Raw genomic sequence first — 22,309 nt, 5'->3', positions numbered from 1 at the left:
GACATTATTGTATTTAAACCCTAATACACACACTAAGGACCACTCAACATTATTTTATTTAAACCCTAATACAAACATACACATCAAGCCACAAAATTCAACATCATTATTTTATTTAAACCCTAATACAAACATACACATCAAGCCACAAAATCCAACATCATTATTCTATTTAAACCCTAATACAAACATACACATCAAGCCACAAAATTCAACATCATTGTTCTATTTAAAGCCTAATACAAACATAAACATCAAGCCACAAAATTCAACATCATTATTCTATTTAAACCCTAATACAAACATACACATCAAGCCACAAAATTCAACATCATTATTCTATTTAAACCTTAATACAAACATGACTTGATCACTCAACATTATCTTATTTAAACCCTAATACTACACAAACATACACATCAAGCCACAAAATTCAACATCAAACCCTCACACAAGTGCAAAAGCCATAGACATCAAGCCACAAAATTCAACATCAAACGATCACACAACTACAAACGCATTGTGGAAGCCGCAAGGGAGGAGCACCAATATGGTGTCACACATTGAAACGGATGTCACACATAAACAACAGAATTTTTTTACCTCGACAATATGTGGGATTTATTCCCAATGAGAAAATTTAAAAATAAATGAAAAACATAATTAAAAATAACATTGAAATTTTAGTTTCTATTCCGGCTGATTGGGGATGAATCTGAGAAATCTAAGACATGGGTTTTTCTCAGAATGACCCCCCAGTCGACTTGACACCTGTGATATCGGCGAATCGATGTGCCCAATCGACTTGACACCTGTGATATCGACGAATTGATGTGCCATTTGGGAGAAAATTGCGGTTCTTTCGGAGCTAATTTTTTGAGTGACACCTAGAAAATCCCAAAACGCCATTCCAACCAGTTTCCCGGGATTTTTATTATCTGATCCAACATTATCGGCCATTTCAAGCATAGATATAGTAGTTAGGTGTGTTTGCTGGAGATTTTTATTGAATTATTGGCGTGGACAGCTTTCCCTTCATTGTTTTTGAAAAACCTTTGAAACATTGTTGCAAAGCTTAAAAATACCAGACATAATTTTATTCACACAAATTCAGTGATTTTATAGTTAATTTCTTATTTGGTTGTTTTGTTTCAGTCGTATATTGTTGTCTTTTTGGACAGGGTTCAATTTTCAACAAGATTTACAAAATGAAGCAAGAAAAATGAATGGGGGTGAAAATGCAGTGGACTGACCGACTTTTACCTCAGTTTCTTACCAAACCATGATAAAATATGGAGAATCCAGAACGTGGGTTTATCTTAGAAGGAGTCGAATTAGTTCATTGGAAGAAATTTTTGTGCTCCGATGCTGGATAATTTGGGAGGTCTTCTTGGTTCTTCTAGAAGTTATTTTGCTGGTTGCGCAGAACCACGTGTGGAAGGGAAATTGATTTGGTTTTATTTTTTTGTTTTGTTTTAAATAGAATAATTTCGTTTAGAAATTCAATCAATATAGTTTTATTTTGAAATTATTTCATATATTAATTTAGATTTAAATATGTTTTTTAATTTTTTATTCTCTGTTTGGGTAGCTGAATTAGTAATGACCATGGAATTGAAATCTCACTGAACTCGAAGTCTTGGGTTCAAATCTTGTACTATCACCCTATTGAGATGAGAAGTAAGACATAATGAAAATATAGTCTTACCAAACTTATAAAAAAAATAAAATAAAATAAAAAATCAATTAGTAATGACCATGGAACTGAAATCTCACTGAACTCGAAGTCTTGGGTTCAAATCTTGTACTATCACCCTATTGAGATGAGAAGTTAGACATAATGAAAATATAGTCTTACCAAACTTTAAAAAAAAAAAAAAATTATTCTAAAATACCATTTTATTTAGTTTTTGTTGGACACCTAATCCTCAATGGGTTAGTGTGGAAGGGGAATGGACAAAAGGAATCCAAGAGACCTTGGAATGTGAAACCCAACCGTCACATATTGTACTATAAATGTATATCTCTTGTTAATAAAAATTGTACTCTCATGATTTATCATTCAGATTATTCTTGCTTTCATGTGTGTTTAACATGGTATCAGAGCAGGCGATCGCTGGTCTTGCTCCAATTTAAGCCACTAATTTTTGTAGTCATTTTCTGTGAGTTTGTTTTTAATGTTGTCCTCTCTGTCTACTACGCAGTCTTCCTGCCTAAAATTCAGAAAGCGTTAAGAGAGGAACGACTTCAGCACTAGAATATTGTCATGCTGCGTTGAACAGTTGATTTGTGCGCCACTCCTGCTTTGTAATAAACCCAGGTATTCTAAATTTGTATGCTGCTCATGGATTTTGATCACCGGTTTGGGATTCATATCTAATGCCTCCATGCACGAACAAGGAACGAGGTTGTTTTTAAATAATTTCTTGAATGCTGCTATCAAAGTCTGAAGTATGTTGAACGCTGCTATACTCTGCTAATATAATGCTCCACCTCTCCGTTTATATATGCAGTCCCACTCCTTGATTTATTATATGTGTTTTTTAATACTCTGAGTATTGACTGGAATATTGCTTGCTGGCGAATTTTATGGTGAATACGCTTTGATGGCAACCCAGGAAATATGGTCTATGGACTGATATTTGAATAGAAGGAGGTGTTCTTATGATCTGTTTGAGTTGTTCATCTTTATAAATTGCTGGTTGTTATATACTGTGGTTGGAACACCAACCTTTCGGCATTATTAAACTGTTGTAAACAACTCCTTGAAAAATCAAAAGTACACAAAAATACCTACAACCGTATGTATGGGACATGTTTGACGAATTCTTGTTTACTATAGCTGTTATTCAATTACCACAATTTCTGAGCTTGGGTAAAAGTGTATTGTGGGTACTCCTTTATCAGTTCTAAGGGTGTGCTAAGAAAGCAACTCCCACCATTCTTAATCACTAGACAATTATCCAAAGAGGGTTCACGCTCTCCAATGCACCTGAATTTTCCCTTACAGCAGTCAAATCTACTTCTGGAACTGATTCAAGACATCTAGACCAAGACTAGAGTGGGGACAAGCATTTCTAGACAGCGCTATATCAGACGACTGGGCATTTGAGGGCTTCGTAGTGCGATTCGTGACAAGGGCATCTTCTAGAACAGCTCGAGGCGACTCTTCCTCTTCCACACGGACAGGTATGCCGGCGATCACAATCTACTATATAAAGGATGGTGGAGAGAGCCAGTGATAATGAGGCCATGCTTTTTAGGCTTTAAATGTGAATGATGAGATCCAACATATCATTTTCAAAGTTTAAAGAAATGATGAAGGCCCCCACATCTGAATCTGCACCTGAACCTGAATCTGCACCTGAATATACAATGCTACGCTGGTATATAACGCTGTCCGGTATGATGTGTGGTCTTCCATGAGTTTTATGGTCTAATCAAGCTCAACATTTAGTTTTCTAAATTTACTTGTTCAGTTCTGTGCGTAATGGTGATTATAAATTCCTTTAGCCATTCCATTTTATTGAGCGCACTCTGCACATGTCAGTGTTGTCAAATCTGAAACTAGTTCTGACCTTCCTCCTCTGCCTGTGTCTGGTCTCTATTTTTGGTCTCTAACACACTGTCCATATACATTATATCCACGTTGTCTCGGCTGACATCTCATTGAAAATGTTGGCCTGGCATCTCATGCAGTTTTAATATGTAACATTGGTTTTGATTTAAAACGAAATCTCAGAATTCCTATTCTGGCTTGGGCATTTTATCTTCCCAAGGAAACCTAATGCTCCTGCGCACTTGAGCTCTGCCAATTTGCTGACATTAATGATTGCCACCGCTCTGCTCCATTGAACCGTTTGCAGCTTGTCCCAACGAATTTGTATAGTCGAATCTAGCCTACGAACCGATCCATCAACAATAAGGGGACACTCATATCACGGTCACTTGTAATATTTGAGAAAATTTGGCGTCGACAGCAGGGAATAAAACCTGCTTCCCTTGCATGGGACTTGCAGCATGATTTTGGCGTGATGGAAATCTGCAAACACTTAAGTGTTCTAGTGACAGTTGTGTGGGAACCGAAAATGAAATAATCAGTCATTCTTGAACAGAAGGTTGCGGTCTTTCCTATTCCCCATTGCGCTTGCTGAATAACATCGAGACCTTGGCAGAAAGGAACAATTCCTCTCTACTGGATAGCAGAAGGCTTCTCAAAACCATATGCATAAAATCCTCTTAAGAGGTTTTCCTGAAGCCCCATGGAGTCGAACGTTTCATTAACTTCCTCCCAGGTAGAATAAAGTTCTTCTCCTCCAAGGAAACTCTACATGTTCTTTTCATATTTCTTGGCATCGAAGTTGTTTTCGGCCTGCTCCACAGCTGCCATTTCCAGTTTTACTTTGTATTTTCGCCCTTGATCTGAAAATAATGCTGAAAGGAAGATTTCTGTAATCAAACAAACAAACAAAAAATGCCGAAGAGAATAGAATATGTTACCTGGGCATCGTATCAACGCTCGAGTAATTTCAATCCCTCTGTCTATGGCAAAGTCTACTTTCTGAAGCATCACCGCTCAACCATTTATACTGTTGAAATCTGGTCTCTGTGTAGCTCCAATTTTTGAAGGACAAATGTGCTCAACGTATGCTACAAAATCAGTGAACCTTCAGTGACCTGTGTAGTATCTGGAATGTCGAAAAGCTCTGGAACTCTACAAGTATTGCTATCATGTCCTTCCTTATGGTAATGCTCCTTGCATTTTATCAGTTTGAAGTACAATTTATGTGCCTTAGATCTTCCATTTAAGACATTCGGAGACGGTTTTTGGTTTTGGAAAACTCCACTTCGATGCGATTTCTGTGTTGTTTGGTCTTTTGCTCAACAAGCTTTGACAGGGTTTTACTGCTATTGGGGGCCAGTTCATCGCTATTACTTACAGCTTTCGCTGGACGAAACGGATTTTTTGCGCCGTTGTATTAAAGAGAGAGTTTTTGCGTGTCTTAAATTTCCGGGTTTTTAATTTGTAATTTTCCAAATATTTGGACGCCTAGAAGAATTGTGAAATATTTTGTAATTTTGTAATTTTCCAAAGATCTCGACACCGGGAAGAATTGTTTGCAAAAAAAAAGAAAAAAGGCAGAGTTGTTTCAGTACTCTTTTGTTATAAGTGAAAATGGCTTTAATTAGTGATGTATTAGATTTATTAAATACCTTGATATTTTCCACTGTTGATGGGAAGGTAAACATCAACAAAGACACTCTCTATGACATTCAAACCTGCCTATATAATGCACAGGAAAAGATTGATTTTTTGCAGCTTGAATCACAGCTACAGCAAGAAGAGCTACAACAAAATAGACATCATTCTGAGCCTGTTTCTGTTCAGAACATTGAGACTGCAACCCATCAGCAGCAAGTCAATAATGTTATAGTTCATTCAGATTTACTACCCAATAAAGTAGCAGTTGTACATGCAGATGCAGAAGTCCAGTCTGCACTTTCCAAGTCCATCATCGGACCTTGGGAACATCTTGTCCACAACAAGCACAGAACTAGTCTTGGATATGACAAGGACTTGTCCTTTCATATTCCAGACTACTCAAAGCCCATTCAATTTCAGATTGTTGGATTCATTCATGACATTTCACATCCAGCTATTCTAGATTCTGCCCCTCTTCCACAGCAACAACAACAACAGATTGTGAAATGCCAACACTGTGACCAAGTTGGCCATTTGAAATATCACTGTTTTGATCTTCATCCATGTAAGCACTGCCATAAAACCAGTCATTATTCACATAGATGCTTCAGAAATAAACGTCCTGCAAGAACAAAGATTCATCTTGGATGGATCGGTTCTTGGCAATGGGCATCAACAGCCAAGAAGATATTCCAGTCACATGTCAGAACTTGCCCCAGAGTATTGAACAGTCTTGCAGTTGAGTTTTCTCCATCATCTCACCTTGTATCTGATGGGGGGGAAATGATGGCCATCTACAAGCTTCAAAGCCACATCAAGCGAGCCAGAGCCACAACCTGCCACACCAATTTCAGAGTTGTAGCCAGAAACAAAGATGCCCATGAACATGCCTTCAGTTTGCAATCTGGGACACTTTCTCTAGCAGAAGACTCCAGCTTCTTGCCAGTTTTGGAAGAGTTCCAGGAATTGCATTAAGCATTCCAGAGTTGTTGGTCATCCTTAAACCATCACAGGTTGAGACTTCCCTTTTCAGGTTGAAGTTCTCCCTTTTATGCGAGGTGAGACCTCCCTTTCATGGTTGAAGGTTTCCCTCTTCAAAACAATAAGAGCACTTCCTCTAGCAGAAGACTTTAGCTTCTTGCCAATTTTGGAAGAGTTCTGGAAACTGCACTAAGCATTCCAGTGTTGGTGGTCATCCTTAAACCACCGCCCTTTATGCCAACATTTCAAAGAGCACATTCAACCTAGTGCTGCCATGCATTTTTTCACATTTTGTATTAGAGCTCTCTTCTTGGACTCATACATAACCCTTCGGATTAACGGGGGGAATGTTGGACACCTAATCCACAATGGGTTAGTGTCGAAGCCGAATGGACAAGAGGAGTCCAAGAGACCTTGGGATGTGAAACCCAATGGTCACATATTGTACTATAAATGTATATCTCTTGTTAATAAAAATTGTACTCTCATGATTTATCATTCAGATTATTGTTGCTCCCATGTGTGTTTAACAATTTTTATTCAACTCTTCTTTAATTTTAATATAGTTTTTTTAGTTTTAATAATGAAACAATTTTTATTAATTTTAAATTTGTTTTAAAATAGTTTTATTTTAAATAGTATAATACATATTATATGTTTAATTTTTATATAGTTATATTTTAGTTTTAATTCGTTAATTTAACATTTTTCTTATTTGAAGTTTCGAGTTGGATTTGTATTAGTGTTAAGATTTCATGCTAATTTGATTTTGGGTTTTAAAAAACTTCCAATTGAATTTTAGTTTAATAATGTCTTGTGTTTTTTTTATGACACGTAAAAATTGAAGATTTAGGATCTTGAAGATATGGTCGTTAAACAAATTCAAAGGATGAAGACAAAATCTTTCAAGTTTATAAAGTACATAAATTAGAGAGAGCGCAGTGATAGTATAAGGAACAAATCTATGATTGGTAAAATAGGAAGGGCGATCAATCTTTAGCGTAGGGGATGCATCTGAAATTAGAGAGAGCAGTGATAGTATAAGGAACAAATCTATGATTGGTAAAATGGGAAGGACGATCAATCTTTAGCATAGGGGATGCATCTGAAAGGAGAATGAGAATGTTGCATATGTAATGACTATGCAGAATATTTGTAAGCAAGTGTTATTTGATTTTATTTGATTAATGTAAGCTTATAACTTTTGCTTCTATGAATTTTGTAATATTTTCTTCTTTAAGCTTTTTATAGTTGTATTTTTGAATGTTTGGAAGACTAGTTATAATTGTTCCGTGATTTGATTTCTTGAGCACATAGTAAGAAATTTCACATTTCCTTTGGATATTATTAATTCAGTGTTAATGGTTCATATCAATTGTATCATTATTTAATGGTTTTAATGATTTGATTCCAAGATTTTTATTGTAAAGAATGTCATTTTTCTTTAAATTGAATTGAAAATTTATTTGTAATTATTTCTAATATATTATCTTGTTTCATGGTTTATTGATTGATTTCATTCATCAGTGGATCGGTGAAATGTCTTTCAAACTTTAGAGGTTATTGCAGTTCTCATTATCTTAAAGTGAAACTAACAATAATTTCATATGGTATTTCTTGATGTATCAATATACAAACAAATCTAATTTGATATGATTTCATTTATAGAAGTTGAAGGCTTGCATTGTTGTGGTTTTTCCATCCTCACTTTAACATTAAAAACTATTATTATTTTAAATTATTTATTGCATCTTTAGTTAAAATCTTCATTATCATTTATTATTTATATAAAATAGAACACCCATTCACAAATCTTGCGAGTTACATGATTTTCTGGCCATATTATTCTTTGTATATAATATACATATATGTAGGTAATAGCGGTATGTTGTGTTTGATTAGAGTTGAATTTCATTGTTATTGCATTCATAAGGAATAGTTTTAGTAAAATTGTAGGATTCCCTTGCCTTTTCCTTTTCGTGAGAGGAAGAGGCAAAAGGCTAATGAAGCCTATAAACCCATCGTGGGTGAATACTCCAAACAAATTGGGCTGTATGAACATCCTTAGTCCCGGCCACTTTGTCCTAGTTGCTTAGGGTGCATACAATCCGCGTAAAAAAATGTTACTAGAAAGAGGGCCAAGGGAATTTTATTTGAGAAGATTATTAAACCCTTAGCCTCTATTATTCTAGATATATTTCTTTTAGGTTCATTGTAACATAAGCTCAATTGATAATCTTACCTCAAATATTCTTAGTGTTCCTTGAATGTTTTTAATTCCTTATGGCTTCTTTTCCGACTTTTGTTTTGGAGCATTCTTTTAGATCGTGTCAACCTACTAGGAGTGTTTCCAAAGGGACAATTAACCATTTTTAAAATTTAAGATTCGATGGTGAGGATGATTCTATTTCTACACTTGTACATCTTCATCGTTTTTAGTTCAAAGCTAAATATTTTAGAGATTTTAATGATGATGACTTATGTAGGTTGTTTACTCTTACTTTCCATGGAAGAATTAGAAATCAGTTGAAAGCATTGCCACCTAAGTCTATTCATCCATGGAACCAATTAGCTAAAACACTTTTTAATTCTCATCAATTTTATGAGTACGATTCATTATGTTCAGAAATTAATAGTTTGACTATGCATACAAATGAATCATTGAAGGAATTTTCTTCTAGATTTATTATACTTTGTTGGAGGTTTCATTTAGAATATTTATCCCCAGGTGCAATATAAATTTTAGGTTTCTTAATATTCTTCTTTCTAATAAAAAATAAAATAACGAAAAGAACATAAATGATGAGGCAATCATTAGCACTAATCTAGTTTTATAATATTTAGTGCCAATTTTTTAATCCCACATCCCTTCACAATCACCTGTAACAAGAATTGACCTTCCAGTTTTTAAAAAATATGAAATTGATTTAGATTGCAAATCTTAATTGGAAACTATTCCTAAAACTCTTTTAAATGTAGATTTCCAAGAGGAAAACTCAACAAAGGAAAATATCATAGAAAATCTAGATTTAAACATTGATCATGTTCATGATGTTTTAGAGTCAGACCCTACTATTCTAGCAGAGGATTCATCCAATAATAAGAGTATAACTAATAATATTATTGAAGATGCTTGTTTTCATGAAAATCACATGTGCTGTAGTAGTCATTATTCCATGTATCATGATTTGTTTTATGATTTTGATACGTTTAATAATGATTCATCTAATATTCTTGGTCGAACTTTTATTTTAATTGGTTCAAATTTAACTGAAGAGAAAAACCATGTAAATCAGCACAATGATCTTGATGAGGTTTCGTTATAATTTTTAATGAAATTGAGATTGAAAATAATCAACATGGTAATGAAACTCTTGCATATCCATTTGTCAACATTGATGAGTCTGATCCTTGTCATGATTTGCAAGAGAAGGAAATTCATTATGACGATTATGAGCATGACTTATAACTTCTTAAAAATAACTTCCAAATCTCAGTTTTATATTTTTTCATGACCATAATTCTTATTTATTCTTTTTTAAATAGGGATATTAACTAATGATTCAAATTTGTCTCAAAGTGTCTCTTTTGTTGATCAAAATGTTCTTAACAAAGAATCTTGGTTTTCTTGTAATCGATCAATTGATGTTGAAAATCATAATAAATTAATTATTACTTCTCATCACGATATTAATCACAAGATTCCACTATGAAGGGATGATGATTCACAATTTTTATCTAATAATGTCACTTCATCTCAAGTTGTTGATTTCAAAATATATGGGTTTAATGAAGATAGTGAAGAAAATGGGACACTATTTCAACTACTTTCTCATTCTCTTGATGTAATTTACGGAAGGAAACCCAATCATAATGATGATGCCAAGATTCATTTACAAAATTCTACTCACATGATCAAGGGATTTTTATTTCTCTAAATTCCTTAAAACATTTCCATGGTAATATTTCTACTTTTCAAGATGCAATTGGAGATTGTCTTGAGAAGTCCTTTAGAGAAAAGTTCCTGCAAAATGGCAAGATCATACTTGCCTTTTTTTTCAATGAATACCTTCCTCGCAAGTATGATTTGTTAATTTTCAATTTCATTATTCTCCAATTACTTTTACTAATTGAATATCTTTTTGTTCTTGTAGGATTGTAGCTGCTTGAGTGGTTACACTTGAAATATAATTTCACTTAGCTTTTTTATTTCCAGAGTAGCATAGGGTAGATTTAGGATCAAAGTAGTTTTGTTTTCATGTTTACTCTTCCTATTTGAATAATTCTATGTATGAAGAACCTGAGCTGGAGTTGAGCCATCATCATGACATTGTTAGGGGTGTTTGCTTAACCTTGATTATTTCACTTTTTGTATGCTTGTTCACTATGTTTAATGAAATTTGTATCATCAGGTTAACAAACAAGAATGCATTTAGTGAAATCATAATCCATATTATTTTCCTTAGTTCTGGTGACTCTCTTTAGTTTTAAGATTAACATCATACTTGCACATTTGTATTTAGTGTTTTATGATTTCTTTAATAAAGGGTTAAATCATAAAAACATCTCACACAATGTCTTACCTTTGAAAGCCAAACTTATAAAGGAGGTAAAACATTAAAAGGGTAAAATATGTAATCTTTTAAATTTGATATTATCCTATAATCCCTTTTATCATTCTTAACTTACAATTTGACTAGTACATTGGTAGATCACTATTTGTTCTTGGCATATTTTTCATGATTTTGATTTTGTTTTGATTTTCTTTCACATTTGTAGGTTTCCACAGTCACTTTTCTCCTTGGTTTGATGGAGGGTAGATTTTGACATTTTTCGATTCTCCTTGGCATGATTATTGTGCTAAAAATTTATTCTCTATTATACATAAATGAAATCCTATCTTTAAGGAAATATTTTCTACAAAGATGTTTTCCTTGTACTCACACTCAACCCTCCTAATAAGTTAAGTTTTTGATCTTGTAAATTTATTATTTAACCATTCTTAATTCTTGTATTAATATTTCCACCATTGTTTAAAAGTTGTGAAGTGATTGTTTTCTTTAAAAATGAGTTTTAGTCTAGGAAGAATAACCTGTAAATATTAGTTACTAAAAAGTTTTCATGTCATCCCTTGGTCTTAAGGGATAGATTTATGTCCCAATCTATTATAATTCATTAAGAATTAATATTAATAAGGGTGTAATTCAAAGATATAAAAGGACTAACTGAGGGATAGGAGGTATCATTACAAGTCAACCTACCATGATCATGGGTGTTAACGAAATAAAAATACCATTATCTGTTCACCAAGCCAGTGTAATGGATTTTAATTGCAAAACTGGAAGACTAAGGGTCTCATCATGAGCCAAATTCTCCGTCTTTTGTTAATTCTTGTGAGTTACAATGTCATTACACTGTTACCAAGATAGGATAGTGACCTTCGGTTGATTTTTATCAAACTTGATAACTGAAACTCTATATCTATATCTAATGGACATGATACATGCATTTCATTAGGTTAAAAGTGATCCCTACCAAGGCTATAGATGCCTGCTTGCAATAATGATCATGTATGTGGTATTAGAGTTAACCTTACACTATGATTTACTTGGTCATATATGTCATTCCCTAAGCTCATTATCAATAAAGTTTATTTATTGGTTTATATTTTATCTCGGTTTTTAATTATGGTGGAAATTATTTTGGGATATTGCAAATTTCTAATTGTTGTTCATACAAATCAGAGATCAAACTTTGCAAGTTATTTGAGTGCAAGCATAACACATATTATCATAATTCCTTCATGTTTATGGACGAGAGACAATTGGTTTGCCAGTTAGTCATCAATGTTAGCACACTAATGTACTCCCTTCAGCTTTTATGAAAAATAAAGGTCCCTCCTGATATTTTTTTCTATTTCCTCCAGTTGTTTGGATTTGAATGAAATGAGCTTAATGGAGATGTTTTTTATTGGTGGGATTATGGACTTCAAGGTATTTGAGGGATTTTCTATAGTGGCTACTTGATTTTATTGATCATGCTTCCAGTTAATGGTAACATAATGATCATGTTTCATTGAGTTATTACAAATGAATTATGGACGGGCCATGACTTTATACAACATTTGAACTTGAAAGTGTAAATACTCATTACATAATCTTTGATTCTACATCAATACTATTTTATTCCTATCATATACCATAAGGTATTTATAAACATTGCCTTTCATATGATTTGATCAAATTATGAGCCCTAATGTGGTTGATGATTTTCCCCTCATCCTCGTTATTACACTTTTCCTATTACACTTTTCCTCTTTTGAGCTCCGATCACATCGTATTCCTTAGTGATTGTTCCTTCAACTCAACACTTTCCACATTTTGGATGCCTTGGTTCACCATTTTCTTTTCCAGTTTAATGGGTCTCAGCGTGTCTTGGAAATTTTCCCTTTTGAAAAGATTGTAAATATGTATGTTGATTATATTAGTTAATGAACATATATGTATGTGAAACTATAATTATGTGAGGATAAAATGTTAAATAGAAAAAATAAAAATATCTTGAAAACATTTTTCTTTTAATTAATCATACTATATATTAAATAATTTATATATATTTTACACAATAATATAATCATACTATATATTAAATAATTTATATATATTTTACACAATAATATATGATGTATGTATACATACTATAGGTTTTTTAATTTTTAATAGTTTATGTATATGTTGCACTAAAAATTGACTAAAATGTATTTAAAATAAAAATATATATTTTTTCTTTTATTTAAAGAGAAAGTAAACAAATGTATTTAAAATAAAATTATTATATTTAAAACCCAAATCAAACCTAATACCAATATTTTCCTTTTGTTAAGTGCAAATCAATCAAATATATTTAAAAGAGAAATAATTTATTACTATTATTTAAAACGAAAGTCAAACAATTGATTTAAAATAAAATTATTTTATTTTATTTAAATCCAAGTGAAACCTAATACCAAAATTAAAAATATTTTTTATTTATTTATTTAAACTCCAATATTTAAAATCAAGTCAATAAATATATTTAGAATAAAATTATTTTATTTTATTTTATTTTAGTTAAACCTCAAATAAATCCTAATACCAAAATTAAAAATATTTTTTTTTATTACGTTGTAAGGCGTTTCCCTCTGAAATGAACTTCCCTAAAATCCACTTGTCATTAGATTATGTGTTAGACGATTAGAAGATCTTTAATTGTTCGATCAAGGGAGGGTAGTTGAGTGGTTGCAACTATTCACGATATTTGAAACAGTTGCAGACCCTCGCCTGAATGTTGCTAGATCAAAGTCTGAAAGATTTTCTTGGGGTACCCTTTTCGTCTTCTTCGCTCTTGCTTCCCATGCTGCCCTGACAGACCTCTGAAATGGGCTCCATCGAATCTCTGGGGAAAATTTCATCCATGGCTTTCCTGAATGTAGAAATGAGATCCGGATCAAATAAGGTCAGAGATGAATCGTCTGACGATGAATGTTGCGTCCAAATGGTTTTCGTGATTGAATCTGTAGGACTCGAGGGCGCATCCGCCACAGAGGAAGAAAAGCGGTTGAGAAATCCATTGCCGTTGTCAAAAGTTTTCGTCAGATTCATGTTGGGTGTTGTTGAGGACGCTTGCGAATTTCCGTCTACAATTTTTACGCCAGGGATAACCTTGTGCCTTTGACTAAACCCATTCCACAGTTTGGAGCTCTTTTGCATCAGAAAAATGATGCTTTTGCTGGTAATCTAGGTCTTTGTGGTCACCCACTGACAAATTTATCTTCAATTCCTTCAACACTCTCAGATCCTCCAAAAATCAGCTCACCTTCAGCAATTGCAGCCATGCCTGTTATCAACAAGGGAAAAGCTCTGAGTAAAGGCACCATAGTTGCCATTGTAGTTGGCGATTTTGTAGGGATAAGCCTCCTTTGCGCAGTTTTTATGTACCGTTACTGGGGAACAAGAAGAAAGAAGGAATCAGAGGATGAGCCTAATACCAGGAATATTCATTTGGACAACAATGGAGACTCTTCTTCCAGTTCGGGTAGAGTTGGATGGCTCTGCCTTAAAAAAGTTGATGAGAGCTCAGATGGAAGTGTCTCGGACAATGGAGATCAACAGCAAGGAACTTTTGTGACATTAAATGGAGATCTTGACATGGAATTAGATAAGCTACTCAGAGCCTCTGCATATATATTGGGTGCCAGTGGTTATACTATATTGTATAAGGAAATTCTTGCAGATGGGCTGACTTTTGCAGTAAGGAGACTTGGTGATGGTGGTTTGGAAAGGTACAAGGATTTTGAAGCAGAAGCTAAAGCAATCAGTAGGGTTAAACATCTAAACATTGTTCGTCTCCGAGCTTTCTATTGGGGAATAGAGGAAAAAATACTGGTTTATGACTACATTCCACATGGAAGCTTGGCAAATGCCTATTATGGTGGGTTCTCTTGTTCTCTTTTTTCCATTTCATGTATATCTGCAGGAAATCTCGTTCAATTTGTTTCTACATGGTTGTTTTTTATTTTTTTTACAAAGATAGCCCTTCAATAGCTTGCATATTATGCGTTTCTTATGGATTCCACAATCTCCCCCATTTAGCTACTGTTGGTAATCACAAGCCTGCATAGTATGAGTTCTTCTAACCAAGCAAATCCTTGGGGCTATCTCTGCTAGATTGTTATCAACTAACCTTGGTGGCATTTGATATTATAGTGAATTTTCATTTGCTATTATTCCAAATAGTCTGTAGGCTTATTCAGAAGTATCCCACTGGCTTGGTAATTGCACAAGTCCCTGAAATTGAAACCATCACCAAGAAGGTTGATTTCTCGATGCCTTTTAGAATGATCGTGTATGAAACTGTAGACCTTGAAAGTCTTTTCTATATTTTTTGAAGGACACAAACACTGGGAATAAGAAAATGAAGGAAAGTGAAAGTTGTAGGTTGTTTATTCCTTTGGGGTTATTTTTCTGGAGATTCTTACTGGGAAGCCACCGTGAGATAATGATTTTGTAGCATGGGGTCAAAACTTTGTTGATGACAAGAATCACCTTTTGTGCATCATAGATCCTACTCTTCGACCAGAGGTTGAAGGAAGGGAAGAAATCTCAATGTCTGTGGGGATTGCATTGAATTGTGCTTCTGCTTCCCCTCAAAAGAGACCATCAATGAAGGAGGTATTGCATTTTCTAGAAAAAAATGCCATCATCCACAACCAATTAACCAATTCTTTCTTCCTATGTAGCATCCTTGCTTTGACATAAGTTGGACAAAGATGAGGACTTACACCCACATTCCATATTCAACAGCTCTACTTAGACATTGACATAACTCATATAGACACCTCTATGATTGGGACTCAGCAACAAACAAACTCTGTTGTCAACTCAGCTGCTTATGAAATGGCCAGAGTCTTTTTAAAAAATTCAATATTTCTACAGTTGAGGATTGTAGCAAAGGTCAGGGATCAAACTTAACTCCATGCTTATGAGGCATCCATGTTCTCACAGTTTACTTGCAGCTCATTCTCAGTTTTAATGGGAAGGTGATATATGGTGTATTATTGTTGCAGTGGCAGGGGATGGATTTTAATTGCTGGTTGGACCAAAAGAAATTGATGCAAATCAATATTGAAAATTAGATTTATTGGTTCCACTATAGTTTGCGTTTACAAAGAATAAACTGCTCTTTTTTCAAGTTAGAATATTTATATATACATGTTCATCTCAGCAACAAATGATAATTTATCAAAACCATGAGAATGCTACACAACTTCCTTCATAAGCCTTCTTAGGAAGACCATGAAATAAGACAAGTTACCCTATGCTTGTATTTGTATCTTATTCTACATAACATCTTCTTATTTAGCTGGAGAACAATTAGTTGCAGTATTTATATCAGTTTCTATGGAATGTTTCTGCTGTTATATATTGAACAGGTCCATTATACCATATTCCTAGTAAGCCATATTTTATTGATGACTGCATTAATTACTTCAGTTTGGAGACTGAACACATCATAATGACTCAATTAATTACATTACAGTATTGGGATATTGTGTTGCATCATAACAGTATGGATTGAATTGATGGGAAAATTTACATTGTATTATTATTGTTTTGCATATTATGAGTTTCTTATGGATTCCACAGTCTCTCCTGTTTAGCTATTGTTGGTAATCACAAGCCTACATATTATGAGTTCCTTATGGATTCCACACTTTTCCCCTGTTTAGCTACTACTGGTAACCACTAGATATTCAATGACATTTGATCCTGAGAATTCCTTGAGCATTTGCACTAAAGCATCTTCTAACCAAGCTAATCCTTGGGACTATCTCTGCTAGATTGTTATCAACTAACCTTGGTGGCATTTCATATTATAGTGAATTTTCATTTGCTATTATTCCAAATAGTCTGTAGGCTTACTCAGAAGTATCCCACTCGCTTCATAATTGCTCAAGTCCCTGAAATTGAAGCCATCACCAGTGAGGCTGATTTCTCCATGCCTTTTAGAATGACCGTGTATGAAACTGTATACCTTGAAAGTCTTTTCTATATTTTCTGAAGGATACAAACACCAGGAATAAGAAAATGAAGGAAAGTGAAAGTTGCAGGTTTTTTTTGGCAGAAGCATCATAGATGTGAACGAAGGTTGTTACATCAAAGAACTAAAGAGCAATTATACAAGATCCCCATCTCTACATAAGCAAGGAGAGCTAGAATATAGAGTTTGGTTCCAAATTCAAGAAATATAACTTTGAAAGTGAAAACGAGAAGTTTAGGAATAGGAATCAACTTTCTGTGATGTGTTAAATTATTTGGGATTCTTCATCTTTGCTTCTTCATATAAGAATTTATTAAAGATAAAAATATCAATGAATCTTGTTCAGATTCTGGATTCTGCAGAGTCTATCCCTGTTTTCATGAAAGGAAGTTTGTTCATGGAAATGTTAAGCCAAGCAACATCCTTCTGGGCTTTGACATGGAGCCATACATAGCAGATTTTGGGCTAGAAAAGCTACTGCACACTGCCAGTGTCAAGTATAGTAGCTTTGCTATCCACCTAAGGAACCTTGAAGGTATATTTTCAGGGAGTAAATGCTCCATCGGCTCCCGAGATAGCCTGCAAACAACACCTGATTTGTTGGGCAGTCTAGGCACATCCAAGAACTTTGTATCTCCTTACCAGGCCCCAGAGACATTGAAAACTCTCAAACCCAACCAAAAGTGGGATGTCTATTACTTTGGGGTTATTTTTCTGGAGATTCTTACTGGGAAGCCACCTTCAGGTAAGGATTTTGCAGCATGGGGTCAAAACTTCGTTGATGACAAGCATAGCCTTTTGCGCATCATAGATCCTACTCTTCAACCAGAGGTTGAAGGAAGGGAGAAATCTCAGTGTTTGTGGGGATTTCATTGAATTGTGCTTCTGCTTCCCCTCAAAAGAGACCACCAATGAAGGAGGTATTGCATTTTGTAGAAAAAATGCCATCATCCACAACCGATTAACCAATTCTTTCTTCCTATGTAGTATCTTTGCTTTGACATAAGTTGGACAGAGATGAGGACTTACACCCACATTCCATATTCAACAGCTCTACTTAGACATTGACATAACTCATATAGACACCTCTATGATTGGGACTCAACAACAAACAAACTCTGCTGTCAACTCAGCTGCTTATGAAATGGCCAGAGTCTTCTTAAAAATTTCAATATTTAGGCCGATAGGCCTTCCTTTGAGTGAGCTTTTCGTCTACACTTTGTTTCTATGTTTGACAGCTGGCGTGCACCTTCAACTGGCATATGGTTGACATCTGTCGTGCAACTTCATTTCTATTTCTCCTCTTCAACTTTCTGCTCTTCCTGTTTTCTTCCACGACCATTTATGTTCCTCCTGTTTCCGCTTTCTGCTCTTCCTGTTCTCTTCCACGCCCTGCTGCAATAATGTTTTCGTGTTGTTCCACTAACTGCTGCAATAATGTGTCCCGTTTCTGCTATGCAATCTGTTGTGCACGACCTACTGTGTTGTATGGATCAATTTAGAGAAAAAACTGACGACGCAAATTGACAGAACAGGGGGCACAAACCCTACGTGGAATGACAAGGCCATATTCAAAGTGGAAGAGAGTTTTCTCCACTGTGAAACCTCTGCTGTGATGATGGAGATATAGTGCATGGGTTGCCTCAGGGATACCCTGCCAGGAACTGTGAGGGTCTTGCTTTCCACTCTCCTCAAGGACTACGGGAGCATAGATTTCAGTGGGATGAGTTTCTTGGCACTGTAGGTCCATCGTCCTTCTGGTTGCCCACATGGCATTCTCAACCTTGGCACCATGATTCTTGATGGAGTAGATCTTCATAGAATGAACAGATTCATCCCTGCAACTGGGGGGGCTGTGGGTTTCAGAGATTTGATAGGGAATCTTGTCGAACCCAGGCCTTCATTTGTGGGAAAATTACTGTCCATTAAACCTAATAATGTTGTTGATGCCCAAGAACAACAATCCCGTTGTCAAGACTTCAACAGTAGTGCATGCAAGGAATAAGGCAAAGATCAAGAAAAGCAGAAAGATGGTGGTGAGATGGTTGAGAAGGAGAAGAATAAAGTTGTTGGCTGCTATCAGATCTCATGGCCCCAAAATTGAAAAGGAATAAAGTTGGATTGAGGAATGGGGCTGCAAAAATTAATCTCAGTCCATCTGATAGTTACATCTGTGCCAAGGAAGATCAAGATCCTGCTCTGGCTTACAACAAAGCAATAGCAATTTATGCATAGTGTTATCATCAATAATATTATTGTGCAAGAATACGTTGTTTTTCTGTTATTATATTCTTTGTGCAAGTGCCTTCAATTCCTAGTTGATTCGTGAAGTTCTTATTATGGCATACATAAATAGTTTAAAAATCACGAGCCACTATGGATGAAACACTAGTTTATGTAAAATTTTGAATAGATATATGAATCTGAAAAGGGCAAGTTTAGTGCCTTCAGTCTGCCACTCCGATATATATTCTTAGCCTATGTGGATGAAACATTGGTATGTGTAAAAGTTTGAATAGATATGAGTCTGAATTTTGCAATGGGCATGTTTATTGCCTTCAGTCTGCTACTTTGATAGATACTCTTAGCAACTATGGATCACACATTGGTTTGTTAAAAATTTGAATAGATATATAACTCTCAAATGGGCAAGTTCAGTGCCTTCAGTCTGCTACTTTGATATATACTCTTAGGCACTGTGGATGAAATATTGGTTTGTGTGGAAATTTGAGTAGATATATGAGTGAATTGGGCAAGTTTAGTGCCTCCAGTCTTTGATATATACTACTCTTAGCCACTGTGGATAAAATATTGGTTTATGTAAACATTTGAATATATATATCATATATGAGTCTGAAATGGGCAAATTCAGTGCCTTCAGTCTGCTTCTTTGATATATATAGAGTATATATATTTGTTTACAGGATGATCACTACATTTTTAACTTATGTCCTTCATTAATCGAATCGATCTTTCAAATACACAGTGGGCTTTCCTAATCTTGCAGAAAATGGTCCATCCATATTAAGCCATAAGGATGAAAACCAAGCAAGATAATAATCAGCTGATGCAAATGACTATAGTTCAAAAATATTTCTAACTCTCGTTTTACTTTCAAATTATTTTATAATCAAGAAAATGTGGGAAAGAAGATTATATTACAAGCCCATTAGTTGAAGTTGGGGTAGATTTTATGGTTTGAAACTAACTCAACCGAAATTTTCTACAATTTTTTTATCAATATGAAAGCCTGAGAAGATAGGTGCAGGTGAAGCAATGGATTTTTGAAATCAATGAAGGAGGTATTGCATTTTCTAGAAAAAATGCCATCATCCACAACCGATTAACCAATTCTTTCTTCCTATGTAGCATCCTTGCTTTGACATAATTTGGACAGAGATGAGGACTTACACCGACATTCCATATTCAACAGCTCTACTTAGACATTGACATAACTCATATAGACATCTCTATGATTGGGACTCAGCAACAGACAAACTCTGCTGTCAACTCAGCTGCTTATGAAATGGCCAGAGTCTTCTTAAAAATTTCAATATTTCTATAGTTGAGGATTGTAGCAAAGCTCAGGGATCAAACTTAACTCCATGCTTATGAGGCATCCGCGTTCTCACAGTTTACTTGCAGCTCATTCTCAGTTTTAATGGGAAAGTGATATATGGTGTATTATTGTTGCAGTGGCAAGGGATGGATTTTAATTGCTGGTTGGACCAAAAGAAATTGATGCAAATCAATATTAACTAGTTATTGATAATTTTGCCCACTGAGTTCCCTGAGGTCGAGTATAATGCTTTCCTTGCTTATCAAAGAATATTTCTTATCAAAGAGTATTGATTCCTTTTCAATAGGAGGAGCATGTGAGTGTGAGTGTTATAAAGAAGATTCTTTTTATTATTAATAAAATTATAGATAGTTAGTTTCATTTTAAAGGGTTATAAATGAGTTATAAATACAAGACTTAAAAGGTTGTAAATATTTAAAGGGTTGTAAATATGAGTTATTAATTGTTTTTACTCAAAACCTTATAAATAGCTATTTAGCAATTTCTTTTTAATTGAGTGACTCAAATTAATGTTTCTTTAGGTTGAAGGTAAACCCACTAAAGTGGAAAAAATTGTGATTCCAATAATTAGAGGGATTGTCATCGTGGGGTGATAAGAAATTTAATATTCGAAGAAGAGGAGGTAGTAGTAGATTCTAAATAAATTAGCAATGCAACAACATAAATGTTTGCAACAAATTTAGAGAGATCCACCTTGTTGAATAATGCACACACTACATGGATAATACATTTGCGCACTTTATGTTTTCTTTACAACATCTGGTGCAAATGCTAATTTTAATTAAATCCAAAAAAAAAATTTGTTTTAATTAAATCCAAGTCCATCCAATGTATCTTAAAAAAATGTTTTATTTAAAGGTAAAATCAAACCAAATATATTTAAAATAAAAATAAGTCAAACATATGTATTTAATAAAATAAAACTAATGCTTTTTGTTTCATTTAAAACCGGAGTGAGCACCAAGCAAGAAAGCAGGAGCGACAATATGGTGAACCACATAATGAAAGATATTCAAACTCAAGATCGTAAAAGTATCTGCGGTGAATGTCGTAAAAGTATCTGTGGTGAATGTGGGATTTATTCACGAGTAGCAAAATTGAAACAATAGACACAAAGAAAAAAAAAACATTATTAAAAATGGCACTGAATGGCTTAAATGAGCTCACCCACGAAAATTTTCGCAACCCGATACACCATTTAAGAGATCCGCTTGGTTCTTCCATAGGTTATTTTGATGTTTGCACCCGACCATGCGCATGGCAAATTTGATTTGTTTTTATTTTTTTTTGGTTTTAAATCGAATAATTTCACTTAGAAATTCGATTAGCATCGTTTTATTTTAAAAATATTTCATATTTAAATTTGTTTTATATTAACTTTTTTAAGATTTAAATTTGTTTTTAAAATTTATTTTAATATAAGTTTTTATTCAAATTTTATTTAATTTTAATATAGTTTCTTTTAGCTTTAATAATAAAACGATTTCCATTGATTTTGATTTTGTTTTAAAGTATTTTTAGTTTAATAATATAATACATATTATATGGTTTAGTTTCTATTTAGTTTTAATATAGCTATATTTTAATTTTAATTCATTATTTTTTTTTAATTTTCGTTTCTTTTCCGTGAAGTTTCAAATTAGATTTATATTAGTTTTAAGACTTCATGTTAGTTTGATTTTTGGTTTTAAAAATCTTTGAGATGATCTTTGGTTTAATAATGTCTTGCGGTTTGGATTACACGTAAAAATGGAAGATTTGGGATCCTAAGGATATGGAGTTAAACAAATCTAAAGAATGAAGAAAATTTTTTCAAGTTTATGTAAGACATAAACTAGAGAGAATAATCATAATATAGAATAGAAAGTAAGATTTATATTTAGTGTAGGGGCACACAAGAAAGGAGAAAGAGAATGTTGCATATGTAATTACTATGGAGGTTGTTTGTAAGAAAATGTTATTATGAT

At 34.0% G+C, this 22,309-nt stretch overlaps 1 pseudogene; it reads left to right on the top strand.

Moving 5' to 3' along the window:
* The first annotated feature begins 13,600 nt into the window (after window positions 1-13,600).
* On the top strand, window positions 13,601-17,727 carry LOC149224522 (putative LRR receptor-like serine/threonine-protein kinase At4g37250; annotated as a pseudogene).
* The last annotated feature ends 4,582 nt before the right edge of the window (window positions 17,728-22,309 follow it).

Source organism: Pinus tabuliformis, chromosome Q, assembly GCF_031772625.1.
Source record: "Pinus tabuliformis cultivar Carrire ecotype Pingquan chromosome Q, CPIR1, whole genome shotgun sequence".
In the NCBI taxonomy this organism is placed as follows: Eukaryota; Viridiplantae; Streptophyta; class Pinopsida; order Pinales; family Pinaceae; genus Pinus; species Pinus tabuliformis.
Note: the sequence above shows the minus strand (reverse complement) of the source record. Positions and strands in the feature narration are given on the sequence as shown.